Raw genomic sequence first — 21,213 nt, 5'->3', positions numbered from 1 at the left:
TCTTCCCCACCAGCTGCAGGCACACAGCCAGTCCCCATCCCACAGGGGGTACAGTCATGTGTGATGAGCCTTTTCTGCTCTGTCAGAATCCTCATTACACTGAGAAACGTGCTCAAAAGCCATTCTTTTTTCTTACAGTTACCTTTGCTTGGTCATTGGAGCTGTGCTGGTGCTGAGCTGTTGGAGGCTGTTGTGTTTGGGTTGTGGTGGTTTGCAGAGAGCTGAGGAACACTGGGGACTCCAGGGTGGTAACACCAAGAGAACATCAAGGGCCTACTAATGGTCTGGAAACTTTAATAGTAGGAAAAGGATAAGAGGAAACTGATGCAAAGATCTGTGGGCTAACTGACAGATGCACAGGATGGAGATTGCAGTTACATGATCCTTGTGAGGTTTCTCTCTTAAAAATTCTTTGAATTATATTGATCCACTGGAGTGATTTGATGCTAGTACAGTGCTTTGCATCACCTTACCGAAGTGATTTTTATGTCATTCTGAATATCCTAAAATGTGCACTACATCACTGTAAATGTTTTTAAGAGTAAAAAAGCTTCAGAATGTAGAAATTGCAGTACTATATTAGGTTAACTGTTCATTTGTAATCATAACATTAAAACTTTTTAGTTCTCCAGCCAAGGAGCACACATATTATGGTTACAGAGAAACAAAATAAAAAATTATTTTCATAGGTATTTCTACATAAGCCATTTGCCTGTAACAGAGAAGTGGATTTCCATTAAAAACAAGCTCCAGAAGAAATAAATGTTACTTACATGGTATTGATGTGAGCAAATCACTTAATTTGTTCTGCATAAAGTATTCATTTTTGTTTGGAGAGGGTTTTTTTCTGATTGAAATATATAAAATATCTTTTTGTCTCAAGTTTTCAGTACAGGCCCACTTATAAACACAATGCAGTTGACATGATAAATATTCAAGTTAATACATACATGATGTGTATAAACTAGAGATGAAGGAGTCTGAAAATAGATGTTTTGCCCAGCCAGTTGAAGGTGTTTTTTCTGTAGTATATCCTACATGCTGTTCTCCTGTAATCTTGCCAGATTTTAGAAGATGAGCCGTTATCTGGGATGTCCCTCAGGCAAGATGTCCTGTGTAGAGATTTTAGATGATGCTCAGGACAAAATGGACGAGTACTCTGCTTATAAACAGAGTTAAGAACAGTGCTAGGAGTCAGTGGGTAGCTGGAGTGCTGACTCTGGGTGATACATGAAAGAAAACTCTAACATATGTGATAACTACAGACTTGAAGCTGCTTCATGTACAGAAAGGGTGTTATACCTCCTCACAGGCCTGGCTTGTTAGTCAGCTTGGGAAATTACATTCTTATCAAAATTCCACATGAAATTCAGTTGGGATAAAATATTAATCTCTTCTTGTCCTGAACAGCTCATGTTACCGTAAAGCTGCTGTGTTTCAGCTCCAAAAGCCTTGCATTGCATTAAGTTATTAGATTATTATTTTGTGTACTGTTCAATATTTTTGAGTGAAAAGCATTTGCTTGTGTCTCCTTTCTTGCCTCAATCAGTCAGAAATTATGAACTTCTGAGTATTTTCAAACTTGAAACTTCACACTGGGCTACACCGGATTGGGTGTGTATTTTAGACAGAGATGGACATGTTTGCCATAATTAAGGAGATAAGAGGGGATTATGCCCATCTGTGTAATGTGGTATGCCACATCTGCTTTAAGAAAGGGTGTGTATGCCTTGCCTTTTTAGCCTGAATTTCTCTCATAAGGTAAATTGGAGCTAGCAGACGAGGTTGCTGTCCTCTGGTGACTTTGATACGTCTCCTGAGCAGAGTAGTTTTGCCCTGTGTACCATAATGAACGTAGTATAATTAACCATTGGAACATCTTGCCCCAGTAGGTTCTCTGTCACTTGAAGACTTGATTTAAACACTTTAATTTTCTTGAGAGACATGTTCTAATACATCTAAGATCTAGAGAGCTCAGGAGAGGTGCCACTGAGTAGAAGTCTACATCCTATTTAACCTGAGACTCTGAGTAAATAGTCCAGATGCCCTTTTTTTTAATCTGTAGAAACCACATGAATCCATTTATGGCTATATCAAGATAACATCCCATGGGCTAATCTGTTTCACCCAGATAGCATGTCACTGAAATGTTTTTTTTCTTAGCAGGTGTTGCAAAACAAGGTACAGGGTTCTTTGCAGATTAATGATCAGAAGCTTTCATTAGGCTTTATCTCATCAGTTGCCTTCCTGGACTTTTGTTTCCAGTTGTCTCCTTGCTTCCTTCTTTAAAATCATCTCTGCCACTTCCTTCCCAAAGATGACCTTTTCTGCAGACAAAAAAAAAACCACAAAAAAACAAACAAACAAACAAAAAAACCCCCCAAAGACCAACCCACAACAAAAAAACCAACAAACAAAAACAAAAAACCAAAATAAACAAAACCAACCAAAAAACCCCAGATTTTACTCGCTTCTGTCTAGCACAGCTTAGACGTGGTAAAAGATGTTCTATTTATTGTTCTCACCAGCTTGGCAAGATTTGCATTTTTATGACTTAGCAAGCTATTTTAAGATCAGCCTGATACATGGTTTGATTTGTCATCTTTCTAAATCTTCTTCTTTTACGTGAGTAGATTACTCTGGGATGACATACTCTGTGTTCTGCATCACCAAAACAGAGCAGGTACCAGTGATGGCCTCCTCTAAAGGTACCAGCTTGGGCTCACTCAGTGGCCCAGCTCTGCGCTTGTTCCTGGAGAAGGAGGCTGTAGGAGGAGCTTTCAGTTCACCAGAAGAAATTCATCACCAAAACTGGCCCATTTGTGTCACCGATGCCACATCTATGTACAAAACTCACCCCATAATACATAGTTAGAATTTACTACTCTGCAAAATAACTGATGAGAGGAGCATACCTGAATAGATTTATTTAGGTTAAATTGTGCCATGGGAGTGGTTGGAAATTATGAGTTATTTGAAAGCAAAGAAAATTTATATTATAGGGAAGTAAGATTTGCAATGAATTAATCAGTTGCATATGTAAAGTAGGTGTTTGTGTGAGGGGAACTTAGTGTATAATAGGATCGCGGGGTTATGTTTTGGATTTTTAGCATCTGTTTTAGGGATTGTACATAAAATTTGAGATCTCTGGTCTTTTCCTTTTGTGATGCAAGTGCAGAATACTGTGCTCTGCCCTATTATTGTGCTTAAATTGGAACTGATGCCACCGTGGAAGCACTGTGGTTCTTTTTTGCATTCAGTGCCTGTGCAGTTCTGAAGCAGCCTGCAGGCGCTCTATTGTAGTTCGCCTCGCACAACACTTGGGGCCCAATTTTGAATGGCTTATGCATTAAAGAGACATTTGCCTTATTTTTCTAAATGTTTAGTATTGTTCCATGAGGAAATTTGTAAATTTTGTTTGGTTTAGTACTACATTTTAAAGAAAACCCTTTCAACCTGGTAGGTGATACCTGTGTTTTGCACTCGTGTCCGATCAGATCACGAAGTGCATGTGTATCTCTGTGTAGTTCACAAAATAAATTATATAATACATAGTCAAGTGGGGCTGTTGTTTTCTAGAATTTGACTGAGGCTTACAACTTCAAAGGTAAGGCTGGGCTCCTTTTTTGTGTTCAGAGAGGGTGACTAAACTATTGTGGCCAGCATTGCAGTGTAAGACTTGTAAGGCTTGTCCTTTGTTTTAATCTTTAAGTGCCTCAGGAGTCATCCATAAAGGATATCCCAGTGGGGGAGTTGAGGTCTTGTGGACAGTTGGTGGAGGGGGCAGAGTAAAAATTCTGGAAAAATCTGCAGATCTCCTTTCAGGATTTCCACTTTTGTTCCCTTTGGCTAAAATAAGTCTTTGAAAATGGTGCTGTGGAAGTGGGTAAATGAAAGAGAACTACATGGGGCTAAGGAATGGTGATGTTCTTTTGGGAGTTCAAGGCATTTATACAGTTTGAGAAAGAGAGTGGGGAGCTCAGTATTTGATAAAATCTACTGGAGCCCTCTAATTTGTTGGAAATAAAAAAAAGGAAAATGGAAAAAATTTAGGTTATTCCCTTGTTTAATTTGCTAGACTGGTACTAATTCTGCAGTTCACTTACTGTACTAGTTAATTTCAATATCCACTCTGCATTCTTGATTTCAACAGGGGAGAAGGTGGATGCTGAGGGCAAAAGGGTACAGGATTGGAGGGGGTTAGAGTGGATCTTTGCAGCAAATTGTGCATACTCTTTTCACGGCTGTACCTGAATACAACTCATGTAATTTTTAAAAATTATTTCATGAGGTTTTTAAATGTGAAATTGTTTTTCCATTTAAGGGAAGCTTCTCAAAAATAGTTTTTCTGATAGATTTTATGAAACTAGATGGAAATCCTCTATCAGAGAAGATGAACTTACAAGTAATAACACAAATAATATAGAAAGTATTTTCTAACAGCTTCTAATTTCAGAGTTACTTTATGCTGCAAGGTCACTTAAATTTCCAACAAGGCAGAATGCAGGTGCTCTAGAGATACTGTCAGCCTGTAGCCCCAGTTTTTCATTCATGAATCGCTCCCTTTGCAAGATGAAATGCGATTTTGTTTACAAATTTTTCCCTTACTCCATAATCAGTTTTTTAAGCCAACCCAGCTACCATTTCTGATGTTGACTTATTTTTAAAGGCACTGATTAAACTTTCCTGAAACAGTCACAATTGCTCTTAAAATATGAACAGAAGTTCGTGCTTCCAAAAGTTGGTCAGGATGAGGCCCCTAAAATTGCCCTGTGTATATTTCCGTACAAGCAAACAATGTACAGAGAAGTGTTTCAATATTTTGAATAATCTTTTGAGTAAAAACTAGTTCAGTTAAGTACCTTAGCTCTCTTCTGTGGGAACGGTTGTTTTACACAATAGAATTCCCTCTTACAGTTGTCTCTTTTCAGAAAGGTTCATTTAATATTTGTCCATGATATCACCAACTGCAGTGCTCATTGAATGGTCAAGAAGGAAAAGTGCCTGTTCTAAGCAGATTCCAATGTAAGGATGGACAGCTAGACAGATAATATAAATGAGAATGTATAACAAATGCAGAAGAAGAAAGGGTTTGCTGGTGTGAGGGGGAGGAGAGACACTTCAGCATGGTGAAGCCGTATTTTAATCACTCCAAGGAGTAACAACAGGTTGCATTATGGCAGGCCTGTTATTTAATGCTGGTGGGGTTTCTTTTTTTTTGTTAGGTGACTGCCATAAAATGTATTTATATGTTTGTGCATAAGAAACCACATCCTTTCCATATAAAATGTTGGTTGTCCTTTCGTATTGAAAGAAGGTGGGTTTATTTCAAAACTCTAAATCTCACTCTGGTCTAAAGCTGCCCAAATGGCATTTATACTGGTGACTTGCTTGACAAGGGTTCTTTGTGAAGGTGCACATGTGCTGCAGTCTCCCTGCTGTACAGTTAAACTTTCTGTGAATAAATCATTTTAGTAGATTGGGCCAGCAGAGGATTGCTTGTAGTGCATTGTGTGTGATTTAATATTATGCTATATGCAATGCTGGAGCTTAGTTCCAAATCTCCCAAATGATGTAACATGTACCAAAGACTGAACCCAGACTGTTTTAGCACCTAAAAGGCTGGCAATAGCAATGCTAAAGCGATGCTTGTGACTCCTCAATTTAAAATCTTTTGTTTCTCATAAATACCATTTGCAATATTGACTCTTTAAATTCACTGAGCTCCTAAGCCAGGACCAGTCCTGCACTGTTGTTGGATTGCCACCCACTTTCCCAAGGAAGGGCATGGGCTGGTGTCAGTGTTGTCTCTTTCATTTAGGTTCCCTGTAAAAGTTCCCTGTAGACTTGTAGCAAACTAATTTATAGACAATGTGTCCACATACAGAGAACAACAAGAAAATGTCAGTAAAGATTTTGGTTAATTAAAAGACAGTAAAATTATATACTCAAAATTGAGTTATTCAGATATTATTTTTGAAATCAGTAGATTGATGCAAAGGAAAATGAATAATTTAAAATAATTATATTCTTAAGGAATCAGTCTGGAACAACATAACATCTGTTAGATTACTATTTCACTGAAACCAGTACTGAAATTGATGAAATATTTCACTTTTTCTGTCCTCTCAGGAGGTGAGATGATTTTTCTGGGAGGTTCAAGAAAAGAGGAATTTTAGTTGCCTGGGACATCAGAATATATAAATCATTAATTAGAAGAAATAGAATTTGTGCCTTCAGTTTGCTGCCTGAGTCTGTGTGAGAATTAGATCAAAATGTTAAAAATGCAACCTTTTAGGCTGTGGCCAATGAAAGTTTTCGTAGTTTTAAAATTTGCTGTGGCATTTACAGTAGTCGTAAATGGTTTCAAAGAGGCTTCTAAACAAATTTATCACCCATTCCACTGCTGCGAGGGTGAACTGGCTGCCAGCATCAGTCAGCCAAGCTGAGTGCTGTGCTCCCCAAGTGCCAGAGCCGTGCTCCCCAGTGCCAGAGCCGTGCTCCCCAGTGCCAGAGCCGTGCTCCCCAGTGCCAGCTCTGTGCTCCCCAGTGCCGGTGCTGTGCTCCCCAGTGCCAGAGCTGTGCTCCCCAGTGCCGGTGCTGTGCTCCCCAGTTCTCTGCTCCCCAGTGCCAGAGCTGTGCTCCCCAGTGCTGGTCATGCTCCCCAGTGCCAGAGCTGTGCTCCCCAGGGCCGTGCTCCCCAGTGCCAGAGCTGTGCTCCCCAGGGCCGTGCTCCCCAGTGCCAGAGCTGTGCTCCCCAGGGCCGTGCTCCCCAGTGCCAGAGCTGTGCTCCCCAGGGCCGTGCTCCCCAGTGCCGGCGCTGTGCTCTCCAGTTCTCTGCTCCCCAGTGCCAGAGCCGTGCTCCCCAGTGCCAGTGCTGTGCTCCCCAGTGCTGGTCATGCTCCCCAGTGCCAGAGCTGTGCTCCCCAGTGCCAGTGCCGTGCTCCCCAGTGCTGGTCATGCTCCCCAGTGCCAGAGCCGTGCTCCCCAGTTCTCTGCTCCCCAGTGCCGGTGCTGTGCTCCCCAGTGCTGGTCATGCTCCCCAGTGCCAGAGCCGTGCTCCCCAGTTCTCTGCTCCCCAGTGCCGGCGCTGTGCTCCCCAGTGCCAGAGCTGTGCTCCCCAGTGCCAGAGCTGTGCTCCCCAGTGCCAGAGCTGTGCTCCCCAGTGCCAGAGCCGTGCTCCCCAGTTCTCTGCTCCCCAGTGCCGGTGCTGTGCTCCCCAGTGCTGGCCGTGCTCCGGTGCAAGCCGAGTGCCAGGGCGCCGATGCCGCGGCTCCTCTGGCGAGCAGGAGCTGCTGCTGGCAGCAGTGGGCACGCAGGCACTGGGCAGGGTGCTTTGGGAGTGCTGCTGGGGAGTCCTGAAGGCAGTCATGGGCGCTTTGTGGCCGTGCAGCACCTCTTGGGGCTAGGGGCAGCTGGCCCAGCTGCACCCAGTTTGTACACTGGGCATGACATGGTGCGAAATATCCTTCGGCCAGTTTGGGTGGCCTGTCCTGACCGTGCTCCCTCCCAGCTGCTTGTGCACCTGCTCTGTGGCAGAGCATGAGAAACTGAAAACTCCTTGTTTTACGGCAAACACAACTTAGCAACAGCTAAAACATCAACCTGTTATCAATATTATTCTCATACTAAATCCAAAACTGTACTAAACCAGGTATAAAGAAAATTTACTCTATCCCAGCCAAAACGAAGACTTCTTTTCTTCTTTCCTTAGCTCAGTTTACAAAATTTTCTTTTTCTTTTGGTAAAAAAGTTAAAAAATGTACTTCTGTTATTGTTCATCATCATTAATTTACCTTTCTATTTAATGTATTTTTCACGAAAATCTCTTTTGAAAACAGTAAGTGTAGGTAAATATTTCAAGTCTTCCTTTTTTGAATATATGAAAATGAAAGTGCTTTGAATCCTTCAGTCTTTCAGGGAGGTGAAAAATGTTGCACATTTTATTTTGATTCTAGTTAAGCTGTGTAATACTGTAAGGGTGATATAGAGAATGTGGAACTTCAGAAATAAGGTTAAGCTGCACAGATTTAGAAAGAGTCCTTCTTTAAAAGGGACTTCTAAGAATTGAGCCTAATGATTCAGCAAAACTTCTATGTTTTGTGTCTCTGTGTGTGAAAAATCAGGCATGATTCCTGGATTTTTGTTATTCATATGAAATAATATGTACAATATGTTTTCAACAATGCTTTTCTATTGGTGATATTTCCAGTGGTCTTATGAAATTCTTCTCCTTTGGCATATCAGATTTTTGTAGCACATGAACATGCCATAAGAGGTCTGTTGGGGAAGAGGGGAACATATCCTCACCCAGAGTACAAGTGGTATAATATGTGAGCTTTTACTGAGAAAATGCTTGTTTTAAACTCTGCATTGTACTCCTAAGGATGGCTTTGTGTGTAGCAGGTATAGGGATACCCATTTATTTAGGGATATCCATTTTAAAGACAGTATTTGATTTTCACACCCTCTTTTAGTCACTTTTTTTCACTCCCTGCCATCTCAGGTGTGCCTCTGTGACATACCAGCAGTTACTCTTTTGCAGTGGGAGGAACCTGTCAGGTTAAAGCAGGAATGCCTTTGATCCCATATGAGCTATTTTCTTCCTTTGACTTGGCTTCTTTTTCTTTATAAATGGCTTGGTAGTACATATAATATCTATTTCATCCTTCTATTTTAAGTATTTATTACAAGTGTAACAAGAAATCCTGGCTAGGTATGTATTACAGGAAACTGAAAAATTCTGTGTATAAGCAAAGCAAGCTTTGAACTGCAGCAATGTATGTATAAAACATACACCATCTCTGCTGTTGTAAACAAGAAGCAAAGAACATTTTGCTCCATAATTCCACCTCTAAACAGCCAATTAACTCTGTAGAGCTTTTTCTTGTTCCCGAACTGCAACTGAGAACCTGTAATACAAGCAGAGGTATTCCCAAGGGGCTGTTGTATTTCAGTTGAAAGGTGTCCTGCAAAAGAAGCAGCTGCTTGCCTCTAATGAGGGCCTCTGGCTTTGCCATTCTGGTCTTATATCCAGCCAAACTAACGGAAGAGGTGCACAGATCAGAGATTGGGAAGAAATTTTTCCCTGGGAGGGTGATGAGACCTGGGTACAGGTTCCCAGAGAGGCTGTGGCTGCCCCATCCCTGGCAGTGTCCAAGGTCAGGTTGGATGGGGCTTGGAGTGGAAGGTGTCCCTGCCCATGGCAGGGGGTGGAACTCGAGGAGTTTTAAGGTCCTTTCCAACCCAAACCATTCTGTGTTTCCAGGATAGTTAGGCTCAGACTAAGTAGAAATCCCTCTGTGCCACACCAGTCCTTTTGGGATCTGAGCAGCTGACCCAGCACTGGGGGAAACACTATGTTGTTCATGAACTTCAGTATGAAATTAATTCAGAAAGGGAGATATGGCCTATGGGGAGGTTAAGAGAAAGTTATGGGCTAGCTGCAGTTCATATAAGTGGTACTTGTCAGAATATAGTTGTGAGGACAGTAAACTGGACTTTCTGAGTCCCTATGGCTATAAAACTACAGCATTTTAGCAGGGCCAGCGTGTGCTCTTTAGATAATTCTCAGACACCTCAAAAAGATGCTCTTCAACTTTGTTTTTAAATGTATTGCATGAGGTATTTGTGAGGTTCTAGTTAATTTGCTGAGAGTCAGTCCTGACTCCTGTAATCTCACCCAGTAAATGACAGGCTCATCTGTAGCAGCTATGGTGGGGTCTTGTGTTCAGTGGAGTACATCAGCATGGGTCTGATTGCAGCCTGGAAATTAAATGGTGTTCTAGCATTCACCCTGTAACCAACACAATGCCAACACCTTCTGGTAATCAAGATGAATTCAATCATATTTGAAACCTACATGACATTTCAGCCGTGTTTTTGTAAGGAGCTCTGAAATCTGCAGCCCTCCATGAAGTAAGCTGTAAAACCGACAGGTTTTCTTAAAAGTGAAGATCTGATAAATTATGTCAGTTGCAGAGCTTCATTTCACTCTTCTGCAGTTATTCTATAAGCCTGTAAAATTGTAACACATTTGATTGATCTTGTGCTAAGAATGTAGCAGATTTTTAATTACAGCATCTTTCTGTAAGAAATTCATAGTAAAAAAAAAATTCGAATGTAAACTTGAGAACTTAGAGATGGCCAGAAATTTCAACTCTTCATCCAGGCAGTTTTTTCCTACTTTTTCTTGGTTGCTTTTTTTTTTCTTCTCTTCTCATTGTGGTAGTTAAAATAGGGCTAATTTCTTTTAGAAATTTTAGCTGTGTGTGGATGCCACTGTGATATTACTCAGGAATTCTTGTGGATATGCAGGACCTCCAGTTTGAAACTGGATGTCATTACTTCCCAAAAAACAGCTTGCAGCAGTGTTCTCACCTGGAGAGCCCAGATAGGGAGGGAAAAGGTGTTTGTTGTCCATTGGCCTTTTTGGGACTTTTTTTTTTTTTTTTAATTAGTATAAGTGCTTCTGAAAGTTTTGGAGACAAGAGTTTTAAGAGTGATTTGGAATGTGGTTTAATGGGAACACTTTTGAAATCTGGTTTTACAAATCTTAGAACTTCACAATTGCTGACCCGTCAGAAGAAAGCTGTGAAGACCGAATGCTTTTCCATAAACTGTTCACTGGTGTCTTTATGTTATTGTAATGGCAGATGATGGAGAAATTTGTTTTATTTCCAGGTTTTTTTCTCTCTCAACTTTACCCTTGTGATTTTCTGATTATCTTTTAAGTTGTGGCTTTGTGCTGGAATTTACCGTACTATCCTTGCATTAGCTTCATTTCAAGGTCTTGAATAAATGTCACCTGTAAAGAAGGAAGAATAAATTCTTATTCAAATAAATCCAGTTTTAATTGTAGTACACAGAGGCAAGTGCCATTGCAAGCCAAGGGTATTTATTGTCCAGACACACATAATTTTTCTCCTTAAAAAACAAGCATGCACCTTTGTTTCATTATTTCTTTCTGGTAAGTGGACATTTTGTAAACTCCCACCTAAGGGCATGGCACCTCGAAAAAGGACTGTGTCAAGGTTAGTTGTAATGAGTAAAATATGCAAATTCAAATTAAAAATATTTTCTTAATCGAGGATGCATAAATTATTCCCAGTGGGCACCTAAGTGACAATAAATTTCGCATGCCTGGGAATTAACATGCCCCACTTATATTACTTTTCTGTTCCATTAAAAAAATGCATTATTCATTTAAATGGCTTTCATTGTATTTAGCTTCTGAAAAAGAGATCAAACTACTATTTCAAGTCCTAAATTTGAGCAACACATAAAGCAACTTTGTGTGTACTTGGAAAAAAATCTTATATTTGACATATCTTCAAAAGTGCAGAAATAAAATAATTAAAAAAATAGGTAAACCTACTCAGCTAATTGCTGTGATTCACTGAAATGATGTCAGCATGTCTGATACCTAATTTTGGAGTATCCAGGATCTCTCTGTACATTTGAGCTGGGGCTGCATCCCTGTTAAACCCGTGCTGTGGCCAGGCAATACAGTGCATGAGCATATTTTGTCCTTTCCTCCTTCCAGGGTTGTTTGCCTGTCCCCTGATCTGTCTCTGCAGGCAGTTCTGCTCTGTCCACCCCACACAGGGCTGAGAGGGGGCAAAGGAAGCTAAAGCTTGAATTTTCAAGGGGGGGCAAGGCATGTTTGAGCTGGGAATAGGCAGGAGGGAATGAAGATCTGTAGGGATGGCGTATGGAGCTCTTGGCTGTCCCTCTGTAGCTGTCTTTTGATAATCTTTAACTACCAGTTTGCTCATGTGAGCAGCAGTTATTAAAAATGGGGGGTAGTTTATCTGCATGCTTTCGTCTTAGCTAAGCAGGTTTGAATGTCCAAGGGTTTCTGTGAGCTCTTACTCTGTGGATACTGAGCACGTTGTATCTAATCATTCATTTTTTTTCCAAGCCCTTGGAGGTGCTTATAATCCTAAGGATGCCATAGAAGCTCTGATTCTCTCCATGTAAATCATTTACAGTGGGATTTCAAAAGGGCTCAGCCTAACCCTGCTTCCTTAGAAATCAATTGTTAAGGTCCTTGTGACTTCAGTGGGAGCAGTTACGCCAACACAGAGTGCTTTGAAAGTACCTCCCTAAACTGTAAATGAGAATATACATTTGAGAATGTTGCAACCTAATTTTTAGACTGAGCTTGTGATGGTAGTAACAGAGTGCCCTAGATTTAGTGCTGTATCTTGATTATGTCACTTTGCCACCTTGTCTGAATTTGGCACTGTAATTCCTATTTACATGGGATTTATTCTTTTTGTCTGTTTGATCTTTGTATTTTTATTGTAATGATCTTATCAGTCCAGCTTTACACTGTACCCACGTAAACATTTAAGAGACTCTTTATCCTAAATGTTTCAGTATAAATAAACATGATATACTTACATGTATGTATATATATATAAATACATATATGCATAAATTTCTATTTTTCTGCTAGTACATGTTTAGGGACAAAGTATATGTGGACTAAATTGATATATTTTTTGGATTTGCATGTTGGGATTTTTTGGGGGAGCAGGGCTGGTTTTGTTTGTTTGTGTTTATTCCTTTAAAACATCAAAATAAATATTTAAGTGTCCTTTTATAAAAATTGGCATACTTCATTGTTCAATTATGACTGTAATATTAGAAATGCTAAACCATGACAGATTTTAAAGAATATTTCAAAAACTGAGTCTGAAGGTAACAGCTTTATTACTGCATGATGACTTGACCCATATTTCCTAACATGATTTCCCTACTGTAACTCCTTCATGTAAGTCTAATGATATCAGTTGACCTTGACAGCTAGACCTAAAAGCCTGTGGTTGTCCTGTTTTTTTAGGATCTTTTAGATTTTTCTTATTTTGGTTTTTCTTATTTTACTTTTTCAGCAATTTCAAGAAATCCATTTTAAATATAGGATACCAGAAAGTCTACAGAGAAGGTACAGCTAATTCTAACCACCCAGAATTTTTGTAATTCCTTTGAACCTTTGGACTGAGAATATTTTACATACAGTTGCACTGTGATATCTCTCTCTAGCATAATTCTTAATGCCTGTGTAGCAGACAAATATTGCTAATTACACAGCCACATGGAAAAATTACTGTCAAATACTTTTGGCATCTTTAGTGAGAGATGACTTTGCTGTTGTTGTTTAGAATTATTCTTAACTTTCAGTTCTGCCTTAAATGAATAATTTTTATCTGGTCTTTTAAAACCACCCTTCTAGTAAATATTTTCTGCTTTCCCTAATTCCCTAGTGGAATTTCTAACTAGAGTACCTTGGCCTGAAGTCTAGGTCAGTTTTAGTGATAATGATGAGATTAATGCCAGGTATTATAAAATCCAGTCTGTCAGAAACATTAGACTTTTGCATAATAATGTAAAGGGAACACCAGCAGCTTTCCAGTGAGCATGCCACTTTTAGCTCTGAGATCACATCTTCAAACTTGCTTTGAGCCCTTTAAGAGCAAACCTGAAAACCACCTCATTACTATGCATAGAAAAACTACTTTAATCACTTTGAGATTTCTAAAATGTATTTGTTAAAATCTTTCTCTCATTCTGAGGCTGATATCATTTGACTAAGGGCACTGAGGGAGCCTGACTTGAGAGGTATTGGGACATGAAAATATTGGAAATTCTTATAAGCAGTGTTTAAAATAGCTTTTCTGTAAATGATTTGGTTCACACAGAAAAAATGATTGTCTGGTGCTGTGGTTTGGCAAGCACTCTTGATGAATATGAATAAATTCACATGTGATTTCACCTTTTATGAGTAACATGACCACGGTTTAAATTGTAGTAACAACTTTTCCAGCATGAATTCTGGATTCTCCCCTTCTTGTGTTAGCAGTAGTGTAGGCAAGAGAGACATGGAGCTGCTGGACAGAGTCCAGTGAAAGGCCACAAGGATGATAATGGCATTGTCTTTGTATCCTCCATTCCCAGAGGAAAGTCCGAGACAGGGGGGACTGGAGAGGGGAGAGTTCAGGGGATTTTATCAATGTACCATCAAGGAAGGGTGTGAAGAAATCAGGGCAAGGCTCTTTTTGCTGGGTCCAGTGACAGGACAAGAAGCAATGTCCTGGTTTTGCTCTTTGCTCTGTACCCATGTGCACGTAGCCTAGATCCAGAGTCGTTCCTTGTTAGCCAGGCTTCAACCCTGCTCTTCACCCGGGCCCTCCAGCGCAGCCCCTTGGCTGCTCGTGCCCCTCCTGCCCGAGCCCTGGGCTGGGGGGACAGGACTCTGCTTGGCCGAGGGGGGGAATGGCCAGAGATCAGAGCTGCTTCCCAAGGCCTGTGGCTGATTGCCACCGTCCCAGTCTCATCCCTGTAGCTCACAAGCCCGAAGAGAGCAAAGCCAGTCCGGCTGTGTGCGTTCCATGGCCATCCCTTTCAACACCTTTCCTGTGAAACCCATCAGTCCTGAACCAAAGGAGAGCCTTCCCATTTTCCTCTGCAAGGAAAACTCCTTGGTGCAGAGATGTTGGGGAGAATATCGGTCAGGAGAGTGTGCATGGCTAAGAAATCATTTTGTTGTCATATCTATCCATTCAAACCAGATGTTGAAAGCATCATTGAAGGGCAAAATAGGTTCTTTTGGGGTTTTACTTTGGTGTTGGTGTGAAAAAAATAATCAGGTAGGGAAGATTTTGGGCTTGGGGGTTTTTTTTAAATTTTGGTTTTCTTTGGCCTTTATGTTTTTACTTTTACTCAATTACGATATTGGAGATATTTCAAGTAACAAAGGAACTCTGTGATTTGTATTGAAAAGGCAGGAAAGAGTTGTGCAGATCAGTAATTTACGGTCTAGGACATCTGGTTTCATATTGTTTGTTAAAAGTTAATGACAACTGAAAATTTTATGTGTTGATTGTTACTGACAAGCAGGTTACAGACAACAGCTGATTTTGTGAATTGGTAACAACCCCACAGTATAAAATTAGTTTATGAAATTACATTTATATGATGATTTTATTGGAGACAGTTTGAAATTGAAGATAGAGGACATGAAAGACAGAATTCTCCTTCTGTGGAAATACTCCATACTTGAGCACTTAGGAAATAACCTGAAAGAGAAGGAAGTATTTTGCATATTAGGGACTTCATAGTTCTTTTCTATCAGTCTGGTTCAGCCAGATAAATTGATTTCTAGTTTTTAGCCTGGATACTAGTAAAGACACCTTTCAAATATGAGAATCAGCACAGAGGACTTGAGGAAAAAATCATTATTAGAATTACTCCAAGCTGAATGCAAACCAAAGTTGCAATGAAATTTAGCTGTAGCACTGGTGTGATGTATTTCATGCATAGATATTTAGGTTTATTTTTGTTTGTTTTTATAAATTTGTATATTGAAAAAGTATGTTTACATACAAATAATAACAGAGATAAAAGAAACTGGTGGTTACTAAATATTTGCTGCCATTTGATGGGCAAAATATGGAAGTTTTGGGTTTGGTTTTGGGGGGGCAGCAGTGTTGGTGTTTCAATGGGGCTTGCTTGTTTTATGACTTAAGTGTTTCAGGTTGTTGATTTTTTATTATTATTTTGGAAAGCGGATATTTAACATGATAAAATATTCTTTATTTTTAGTTTTATTTAATAACTGGCACACAGTTCTGTGGGCAGATTTACTGATAGACTGGATATTAGGCTTATGAAACGTTAATACAGCTCTTCAAAAGTATTTTGATAGATGTTAATATTGAAAGAGCATTGGAAAATAAGGGAATATTTCAACATAACTAGCCCTTGTAGTTTGATCACCTGATCCAGTATTTTTGAATCCTTGCCCTTGCTGGGCTGGAATATGAAATTAAGCATTCAGATCTGGAAACCCCAGTCTCTGGAGAATTTTGCTCTTTTGGAAAAGGCAACTCTGTCAGCACAAAGGCATTTCTGGAAGGCATTTCAATGAAGATACGAAACTATAGAGGCCACATAGAGAGAGGGAGAGCAGGGAAGAAATGAGGAAGTGTGTGGGTGAAAAAATGCTAGAGAAACAGTGGGCCAACCCCATTACTTTTGTGCTAACTTGGGTTTAGCAACCAAAGTAAGAAAACTTATTTAAAAATACCACAAAAAGCAGTAACAAAAAATGTTTAATATATTACTATTGAAATGAAGATGGCACCTGCTGACTTGCTTTCCTTTTATGTGCAAATCTGTTTTTTATAATTCCATTTCTGCATGATTCTACTAGTTTAAGAAAGTTTTAACACAACAATTGAAATACCTTCTAATTGAAATTGATTAAAATGTGTTTCACTGTTTTTGTGTGGTCTCATAGAATACATTGTTGCATTTAGAATTGGTGATTTTAATTTTTATCTGCTATACAGTGTAAGCCGTTGATGTAACTTCAATGTGTGCTGGATTAGCTTCTACTGTTAACATTCCTTTTTATTTCCAGTTGCTGGAATTATTGCAGCTGATTTTGCCCCAGGCACAGTTCACTAGGGAGTTGGTACCTGGGGTTCTGTTGATATCCCTGTCACTAGCAAGGTAAGGAGAGGTTGACTTGCATTCGCTATGAGTAGCAGGCTAGAAATAAATCATTTTAATATGCTTTCTGAAGATAAAAAATTAGGAGGGGCAGTGGGTGTCTTGCTGATTATTTATATGCACGCCAGTAGTAACCGGGAACCTTGACCGTGGTTTTTGAAAAAATATTCTTTCTTACTGATGTGTTGAGAAACAACTCTTGCTCACACACTGAAGGAACTAACCTATTTCAAAGGGAGTATTTTCTGTGTGACAAATCAAAATGATATTTTTTTTCCTTGGGAAAAAAAAAAAAGCCCTCCAAAATGATTATCTGTAACAAAGAAAATTTATCACTGAAGTACAAAATTTTAGCTTCTTCTTCATTCAACAAGTTTCTTACATGGCACCTCAAAGCTGGTTCATGAAAAGCCATGTGTCCATTTAATTCTTTGTTTTCTTGCTGGCTCTGATGATGTTGGATCAATAAAATAACTTGACTTTCAGAAGCACTTACTGATTCTTTTTTATTCCTAATAGCATGGAAGGAGTTACAAAGCTGAATGACATTTGTTTAGATAGTCATGTAATATATCTGAATATCTTTCAAGAGAAGAGAGCACTGAAAATGAGCTCTTTTAAAAAAGAATTCAGTTTTGACAAGTCTGTGCTTAGTGTTTGAATACTCATGAAATTATTTCCTCGCAACAATGCCATATTTAGCACACTAATAAAAGAGAGGAAGGAAAGTGGATCTTTGATAAGCTAATTATTTTTGGAACTTGCATCAGAGTTTAGTAAATCAGCATGCTGCATCTGCAGTGCTAACCAAACTAATCTAAAATACTTGCCTCCCTGTGGAGGTATAGAAATGTCATAGTCCGTGGAGACCTGCACTGCATTTATGCAGGTCTGCCTTTTCTGTCATAGATTCAACAGACCTTTCCAGAGAAGAACTACAGTACTTTAAACAACCTTAACATGGGGTTTAAAGAGATTAATGAATATCAGCCTTGTACTAAATAAATCTTTATCACTTGCTTTACCTAATGCAGTAATTGCCTCTTTGCAGTGGAACCCATTCAGTCTGTCAGCTTGCCATTAATCTCAAATACATCTTTGACAAAAGAATCCACCTTATCTTCATTTTGGTTGTGTCTGTGTTTGTATGTGAACTCTGGCACTTAATCAGGTCATCAAAGTACTACATGTGAATCTGTTTAGTTGTATGAATGTTATATGTTTGAGGAATTCTGACCTCATGTAAAAGGATTTATAAATTAACAAAAAAACCCAGGGCTTCCAAATCTGTTTGTTACAAATATGTACCCATTCCTGTCACCAAATGAAATGTGTGAACAGATATGAGGGCCATGACTGCACTATCAGAGATTTATGCAAGCAAACCATATGTGTGTCTTGCCCACGAAAACATCAATGGCTCTCCCACCCAAATAGCAACAATTTGGGTCATACCACAGACAGCTTTGTGTGCATTTGTTTGTGTTTGTTTACAGATTATGGTTTCAAAACTGATTTTTGTTTACCTGTGTGATAAACGCCCTCTTTTAATATGGCTATCAAGTTATAATTGAGAATCAAGCTGCCGTGATATGTAATTAATGCACATATTTTATACCTGCTTCATAATGCAAACAATTTACATTTTTATTTAGCCCTAATATTACAATGAAATGAATTACATACTTCTATATGAATTTAAATTTCTTTAGACTGTTCCTGAATTTGAAAAAAGGGCTTGTGTAGTATTTCTGGAGTATTTTCAGATTCTTGTGAAAGGACTATCTGCTTTCTGAGCTCACAACTAAACATGTAACCAGAAGTCAGGTATTTTTGGATTACAAGTAAGGATAAATTATATAAATGAATTAAATTCTCCCTGGAAAAGGATAGAGGTTTATGTAAGGAAGAGGTTTAATCTGGTAGTTGTACACTGGCATCCTTAAAGTAGGTGCTGCTTTGGATTCCTCCACAATAGGTAGGATTCAGATGAGGATGTGATGTACTCATTAACTTCATCAGGGCAGATGATTAACAGCTGCATTTGAGCTGTTTAACCTCAAAGGCTATGGAGGAAGATGACCAAAACCTAAAAAAAAATTAAAAATTGCAGGGCATAAAGCTCCCTGCAGATTGAAATATCTGCTGTAAGTGTTGCTGAACTAATAAGTGAGTGTTGAAGTCATTGAGAATGGTGAAGTACTTTGTAATTTATTAAAAATTAACATATTTAGCTTAGGTTTTCCAAATGGAGGCTCTTAGGGGTGCTTGTTTTGTGTTTTGAGTGTTGCCCATGGCTACTCACTGCCGTAGCTGTGTGGACAGTGCAGGCAGTGGCTCTGTTGGGTAGCACGAGGTGGGTACCATTGGTGTTTGATGCAGTGTGACTGGGGAGGGCTGCCAGCATTCCGTGTCTGCATGGTGCCACATGGATCCCAAACCAGCACGGGTGTGCCAGCACAGCCCTGAGCCCCATGGGCACCACCTCACCCAGGACAAGGTGCTGCTCCTGCCTGGTGCTTGGACCCGCCTTGTTCTGTGCTCATTGGAAGACTTTGTCCTCCCTGGCACAGCTTAGATGTGATCTACACAACACCACAATTAAAATTAGGAGACCTGGGCCCTGTGTTTGGCCTTGGGCATGTTTCACCTCACAATAGTTCTGCCCTTCGCTGTCTTTCTCTGAGCACATTGACATATCTGGAAATCATTATGTAGAAATATTAAGTAATATCATTGCTAAATGCTAGAGGATATCCCCATCTTCTTGTTTTGCTTTTGCATACCACCTTTTTTTAAATCTGAAATTTCTTAGTAAAAATAGTTTCAGTGAATAAGTAAGGCAATATATCCTGGTTATCCTGGAATTTCAAATAACTCAAGACTGGATAATCGAGGCTAATCTGTAAGTTTATTTGAACTGTTTTGATTAAGGGGTAGGTCTGTTCAGCAGAAAAACCACAAGTGAGAATTTGCCCTTTACATTTAGATTATTATTTTTATGCTATGTTTCTTGACCTTTCAGTGCTGTGTTTGGTGCTTGTGGTTGCTAAGCACATTTAGCTCCTTCTATAAAAATCAGTCACAAGCCACTGATGGGTTTGAGACTGTGTTCAAAAGCAGAGAGAAAGCTTGTTTTTTGTGTGTTTTGTTGTGGTATTTTTTTCCCCTCTCATTCACAGCAGTCCTCACATATCACTTGCTGCTCAGCTGCTAAGACTGTGACCCAGCTGCTGCTGTAATGCTTCTTCCTTTTTGTCCTTTGACCCGCTGTTTTCAGAGTTTCCTTGGAGTCCTGCATGTGAACCACTCATACTGCAGCTTGATGCCTCTGCATGGAGCTGCTGGTTTTGCCCTTGCTCTACAGTTGACCTTGCAAGGTCTTTCTTTCACAGTAACAGGCTTGAAGACCACTCTCCTACAGAATTGTTTATCCTGAGAACTGTTGTTCATGTGTCAGTAACAACTGCAATAATTGCATGATTTACAAATCCATGCCAACAAAGCAGAAACACGTTTACATGATGCCAGAATTAGAGCTACTTATTCCAACAGCTCCTCCTAAATATTCACTCCACACTGCAGAACAGAAACTTTTCAGTACACATCTCTTCTTATAAACTTTTATTAAATCTCTGACATATTGGCTGAATGTTTGAATTAGGAGATGGCAAGTAAGAGCTGTAAAGGTTTGGCCAAAATTCTTGAACTGTGTTCCAGAGGGTTATTGTGGTTTGGTCTAATTAATGGTGTGCTCACTTCAGAGCTTCTACTGACAGATTCTTGCAGGAGTGGCCATCCTTGGCCAGTTTTACAACCCAGTGGCTCTTGGGTTGTAAAACTGATATGGAAGGGAGAGAAGGGCAGAGACATCTCTAGCTTTAGTCAATGAAAACACTTGAAAGAAAGGGTGAAATATAATTACTTCCAGAGTTCAGCCTGAGAAGATAATTATTGGGAAGAGTGCTGGATGCAGAGGGTAGGATGAGAATGACATAGTCAAACCAGAGACATGCTTGAAAACCCTAACTTGAGCTTCCCACAACTACCAGCATTCAATTGTGCTATTTTGGAAAAGATTTTTCAGTTTCTCCACTGCAAAATAAACTGGTTGCATTGTCATATCCCTCTTCAGTCTCATTCTGGCTGCCTAGTTTGGTTCGTGATTTTAGGGATGTGATGAGAGCTTTTTCAGCTACCATCAGACATCAGGAGGCTTCACTAGTCCTGCTGATATAGGTGACGACTCCCAGGAGGTATCCTAGGCAAGGACCACAAATTTAGGCTTCCAGGATGCGTTAGTGATACAAATGATGATACAAATTTAGATACAAATCTGGTGATTAGAAGCCATATCTGGATTTTTAGTAATTCCACATCTGTTTTCAGTTTTATGAGAGACTCTTGGATATCCTGAGCACTGACACTTTCTGGGTAGCTTCCCTGTGTTGGTATATACCAGCAGTCATTTCTTGTAAGTGGAAAGTTTCTGTTCTAGCCACTCAAAATCATGGATGGACTTGTCTATATAGCAGTTCTCAGTTACCTTGTTTCTAAACTCTGGCTAATAGGAGCTCAAGCTGAGTGTTACTTGTAGATGCATTTACTGTTGACATATGGTCTTCTAGGATTTTTATAGCAAATCATTCACTCATTCACGTTTCTTGAAGAACCTTCTCCCTTATGTGAAGA

The sequence above is a fragment of the Prinia subflava genome, chromosome 13 (genome assembly GCF_021018805.1).
Source record: "Prinia subflava isolate CZ2003 ecotype Zambia chromosome 13, Cam_Psub_1.2, whole genome shotgun sequence".
Taxonomy (NCBI): Eukaryota; Metazoa; Chordata; class Aves; order Passeriformes; family Cisticolidae; genus Prinia; species Prinia subflava.
Note: the sequence above shows the minus strand (reverse complement) of the source record.